The following is a 6,101-nucleotide window of genomic DNA, read 5'->3' on the forward strand; positions in this document are numbered from 1 at the left end:
CCTCCTGGGTTCAAGCAATTCTCCTGCCTCAGCCTCCCAAGTAGCTGGGACTACAGGTGTGCGCCACCATGCCCAGCTAATTTTTGTATTTTTAGTAGAGACGGGGTTTCACCATGTTGACCAGAATGGTCTCAATCTCTTGACCTCGTGATCCACCTGCCTCGGCCTCCCAAAGTGCTGGGATTATAGGCATGAGCCACTGAGCCTGGCCTAAACCTCTTTTTCTTTATAAATTACACAGTCTTGGGCATGTCTTTATCAGCAGCATGAAAATAGACTAATACACCCCACCTCTACAAAATATTTAAAGAATTAGCCAGGTGTGGTGGCATGCACTTGTAGTCCCAGCTACTTGAAAGCTGAGACAGGAGGATTACTTGAGCCTGAGGCGGTCAAGGAAGGCTGAGACAGGAAGATGGGGAAGTCAAGGCTGCAATGAGCTGTGACCACACCACTGCACTTCAGCCTGGACAGAGTGAGACTCTCTCTCTCAAAAAAAAAATGCTTATGTGAATGATCACATTATTAGTAATTGGTGAGTCAAAAAGTCCATTGAGCTTTGACATATTCTGATAGTCAGTTGGTACTACTATCACTGGATGTTGTGAACTACTCTCTCATGGTGACTTGTGTCTCCAGGAGCTACTGGTTTTCATGACTGGGGAGAAAGAAGCTACTGGTCTTCACACAACTATTTCAGGATTTCCTTAGAGAGAATCCTCTTATGGATAGAAGAAAAGAAGCTCTTGCTGGAAATTGCAGTGTGATGAGGTGGGGAGGACAAAGTCCTTAGCAGATGCCTGTTGCCAGAAGAAGAATGAACTGGGCAGACTTGAGTGGTTGAAGCGTGAGATTGTGGGGACAGAAGGGGCCAACCAACAGGTGTTATCTCAACGTGAGTTCACCAGGACAATATACAGTTGGATTAGAATTAAGTCAGATTGAGTCAGAGTTATTGAGGAGTCTGATAGTCATGCAGTAAAGAGATGTATTTGTTCATTTTTTTTTTGAGACAAAGTCTTGCTCTGTCACCCAAGTTGGAGTGCAATGGTGCCATCTCTGCTCACTACAACCTCCACCTCCTGGGTTCAAGCCATTCTCCTGCCTCAGCCTCCCAGGTAGCTGGGACTACAGGCATGCGCTACCACACCCATCTAATTTTTTTTGTATTTTTAGTAGAGATGCGGTTTCATCATGCTGGCTAGGCTGGTCTTGAACTCCTGACTTTAAGTAATCCCCCAACTTCAGCCTTCCAAAGTGCTAGGATTACAGACATGAGCCACCATGCCCAGCCAGTATTAGTCTGTTTTCATGATGCTGATAAAGACATACCTGAGACCACGCAATTTACAAAAGAAAGAGATTTAATTAACTTACAGTTCCATATGGCTGGGGAGGTCTCCCAATCATGGTGGAAGGCAAGGAGGAGCAAGTCACATTTTACGTGACTGGTGGCAGGCAAACAGAGAACTTGTGCAGGGAAACTCCCCCTTATAATACCATCAGATCTTGTGAGACTTATTTGCTATCATGAGAACAACATGGGAAAGCCCTGCCCCTGTGATTCAATTACCTCCCACCAGGTCTCTCCCACAACATGTGGGAATTCAAGATGAGATTTGGGTGGGGACACAGCCAGACCATAGCAAGAGGATTGATGGGGGTGGGGTGCCAGGCAAATGATACAGTAGAATTCACTGGGGAATCAAGTTGGATGAGAGGTTGATTTCCTGGGAGAGGTTGTGATATGGTGAGGAAGATTGGCCTAGAGATGAGGTGGGGGGTCTAGTTGAGAAACATGACTCATTATCTGAGTGTGCTCTGGTGGGGGTGAAGATTGGAAGGTGGTCCACTAAGACTGTAGGATCCAGGGGCAAACAGAACTCAGGTAACAGAAAGAAGCCTAGCATTGATGGTGAACAAGGGAGAAGTTGAGAAAAGGTAGGAATTTTTTGAATCTAGATAGCATTCTATCTAGTCAGCGCAAGATGGCTAGATAGAACACTCCAGCAATCATCCCTCTGCAGAAACACCAAATTGAACAACTATCTATGCAAGAAAGTCCTATCATTAGAACTCAAAATCAGGTGAGTGATCACAGTACTGGTTTTAATATCATGAAGAGGGCAGGAAAAATAGTCTTGAGTTGCCCAAACCAGGGGTCCCCAACCCCCAGACCACATACATAAATATTCCATAGGAGACTATTTAAGTACATTTTGATATATTTAACCAATAGAATTTAATGCAGCTATTAAAACAGTGGTTATGGAGGCTTTATTATAACACGTAAATGCTCATAATACACTGTTGAGTCATAACACTGCATATACAGTATATATTCATTTGAATATACCTTATGTAAAAAAAGATACACTAAAGTAGAAATAGGTTAGCATTTAGTACCTTTGTTTCCTTTATTTTTCAATGTTTTTAATGGGCCATGTTAATTTAATATTAAACAATTTAAATTCAAAAATGTAAAACAAAACAATCAACCCTCCACCCCGCAAAAAAAAAAAAGCCAGATATTTACCAACATCCTGGAGGCAGTAAACAATTTAGGTTTTTCTGTAGGCAGTAGTAAGGGATGTTGATTAGCTATCAGTATGTAACAAGAAAAAAAAAAAAAAAAAAAAAAAAAAAAAAAAAAAAAAAAAAAAAAAAAAAAAAAAAAAAAACAACCCCCCAAAAAAAAAAAAAAAAAAAAAAAAAAAAAAAAGGCCGTATTGGGCCATGGCCTGTTAGAAACTGGGCCACGTAGCAGTGGACTAATGAGCATTACCACCTGAGCTGTGCATCCCATCACATCAGCAGTGGCATTCGGCATTCATAGGAGTGTGAACCCTATTGTGAACTGTGCATGCAAGGTAACTACCTTATGTGCTCCTTACAAGAATCTATTGCCTGATTATCTATCACTGTCTCCCATCGCCCCCCAGATAGCACTGCCTAGTTGCAGGAAGACAAGCCCAGGGGTCCCACTGATTCTACATTATGGTGAGTTGTATAATTATTTCATTATATACTACAATGTAATAAAAATAGAAATAAACTGCACAATAAATGTAATGCGCTTAAATTATCATGAAACCATCCCCATCCCTTTTGCTCTCAGTCTGTGGAAAAATTGTCTTCCATGAAACTGGTTCCTGGTGCCAAAATGGCTGGGAACCACTGACCTAAACTATCCCTTCCCCATTCCCTGGCAGTGTCACGTGTCAAAAGACAATTTGTGTGCTCAGAGGAGAGAGGATGAAGTGATCATGGGACTCTGCACTGGAGCTCACTGCTGCCCTGCCACAGCCAAAAGCAACACAGAGCAGAATTCTGCTAATGCCTGTGGAGGGAGCATTTAGATCAGTTTTGGCCAGAGAGTTATCCTCCACCCTAGCAATAGGAAACTGAGCTCTGGCTAGCTTCACAGCCTGCTGACCAAAGTGGACTGGGGTCCTAAATAGATTTGAAAGGAAGTCTCAGCCATAAGGACTGTAGTCCTTGGGCAAGTCCTGGTACTGTACTTGGTTCAAACCAGTGAACTTGGGGTGCATGTGATCCAGTGAGACACCAGTTGTATTGGCCAATGGAGGGTTTGCATCACCCCTCCCCAAATTCCAGGCAGTGCAGCTCTGGGAGGGACTTCATCCACTTGTAAAAAAAAGAGAGAGAAGAGTAAAGAGGACTTTGTCCTGCAACTTGTGTACTAGCACAGCCACAGTAAAATAAGGCACTTAGCAGATTCCTGAAGCCTTTGAATTCAGGCCTTATCTCCTGGATGGCATTTCTAGACTCACCCTAGGCCAGAAGAAAACATGCTGCCCTGAAGAAAAGAATCTAGTCTTGGAAAAATTCACCACCTGCTGAAGAAAGAGCCTCTGGGCCTCAAATAAACATCAGCAGGAGCCAGGCAGTAGTTGCCAAGGGTCCAGTACAGTCCTACCAATGGTGGCCATTGTAGTGCTTGCATCACCCATTCTCCAACTCTAGGCAGCCCAGCACAGAGAAAGAGCCACCTTATGTTAAGGAATGTGAGGGAAGAGAATGAAAGACTCTGCCTGATGATCCAGGGAATTCTTCCAGATCTCACACAAGTCTACCAAGGTAGTACCTCTATGAGTCTTCAAGAGACTCATATCTATCCATCCATCCACCATTCCTAGTATAGATAGAAGGCTTGGGACACCTTCTAGTACAGATAAGACTGCAGTTATCAAAGACTTAGATCACAACAGTCAATTCCCTTTGAACCTGAAAAGCCTTCTCAAGAAGGACAGGCACAAACAAGCCCAGACTGCAAAGGTTAGAATAAACAACTAACTCATTGATATGGTTTGGCTCTGTGTCCCCACCCAAATCTCATGTTGAATTATAATTCCCACTGTTTGGGGAGGGACCTGGTGGGAGATGATTGGATCATGGGAGCAGATTTCCCCCTTGCCGTTCTCATGAAAGTGAGTGAGTTCTCATGAGATCTGATGGTTTAAAAGTGTGTGGCATTTCCCCCTTTGCTCTCTCGCTCTCTTTCCTGCCACCATGTGAAGATGTGCTTGCTTCTCCTTTGCCCTTCCACCATGATTGTAAGTTTCCTGAGGCTTTCCCAGACATGCTCCCTGTACAGCCTGCAGAATTGTGAGTTAATTTAACCCCTCTTCTTAATAAAGTACCAAGTCTCAGGTATTTCTTTGTAGCAGTGTGAGAACAGACTAATACACTCCTCAATACCTAGACATAAACAAACATTCAGAAGCATCAATAGCACCCAGGAAAATGTTATCTCAGCAAATGAATGAAAGAAAGACCCAGTAATCATCCCAGAGTGACAAAGATATGTGACCTTTCAAACACAAAATTCAAAATAGCTGTTTGGAGGTTCAAGACAACACGGAGAAGAAATTCAAAACCTTATTAGAGAAATTTAACAAAAAGATTGGAATAATTTCAAAGAATCAAGCAGAAATTTTGTAGCTGAAGAATTCAATTGACAAACTGAAAAGTGCATCAGAGTCTCTCAATAGCAGACTTGATCAAGCAGAAGAATTAGTGACCTTGAAAACAAATGAAAAAGAATGAAGCTTACCTACAAGATCTAGAAAATGGCCTCAAGAGGCAAATATAAGCATTATTGGCTTTAAACAGGAGGTAGAGAGAGAGGTGAGTGTAGAAAATTTATTCAGATAAATAGAAATGGAACTTTTCAAACCTAGAGAAAGATATCAATATCCAAGTACCAGAAGGTTATAGAACACCAAGCAGATTTAACCCAAATAAAACCTTAAGATATTTAATCATCAAACTCCCAAAGGCCAAGGATAAAGAAAGTGTCCTAATAGCAGCAAGAGAAAAGAAACAAACAACATATAAAGGAGTTCTAATACATGTGGCAGCAGACTTCTTAGTGGAAATCTTAAAGGTCAGGAGAGAGTGGCATGACAGATTCAAAATGATGAAAGAAAAAACTTTTATTCTAGAATATTGTATCCAGCAAAAATACCCTTCAAATATGAAGAAGAGATTAAGGCTCTTCCACACAAACAAAAGCTAAGGGAAGAGCTTGTCAATATAATATCTGTCCTACAGGAAATGTTAAAGGGAGTTCTTTCATCTGAAAGAAAAGGATGTTAAAAAGCAATAAGCAATCATGTAAAATTCACTGGTAATGGAGGGTACACAGACACATACAGAATACCCCAACACTGTAATTGCGGTGTATAAACCACATATATTGGTTATATATTCATATACTGAGCAGGAAGACTAAAAGACAAACCTATCAAAAACAATAACTATGATGACTTTTAAAGAGATAGATGGTAGGCTGAGTGTGGTGGCTCACACCTGTAATCCCAGCACTTGAAGAGGTCGAGGTGAGCAGATCACAAGGTCAGGAGCTCAAGACCATCCTGGCTAACATGGTGAAACCTTGTCTCTACTGAAAATACCAAAAATTAGCCAGGTGTGGTGGCATGTGCCTGTAGTTCCAGCTACTTGGAAGGCTGAAGCAAGAGAATTGCTTGAATACAGGAGGCAGAGGTTGCAGTGAGCTGAGATCATGCCACTGCACTCCAGCCTGAATGACAGAGCCAGGCTCCATCTCAAAAAAA

Source organism: Cebus imitator, unplaced genomic scaffold, assembly GCF_001604975.1.
Source record: "Cebus imitator isolate Cc_AM_T3 unplaced genomic scaffold, Cebus_imitator-1.0 Scaffold736, whole genome shotgun sequence".
NCBI classification, from domain to species: domain Eukaryota; kingdom Metazoa; phylum Chordata; class Mammalia; order Primates; family Cebidae; genus Cebus; species Cebus imitator.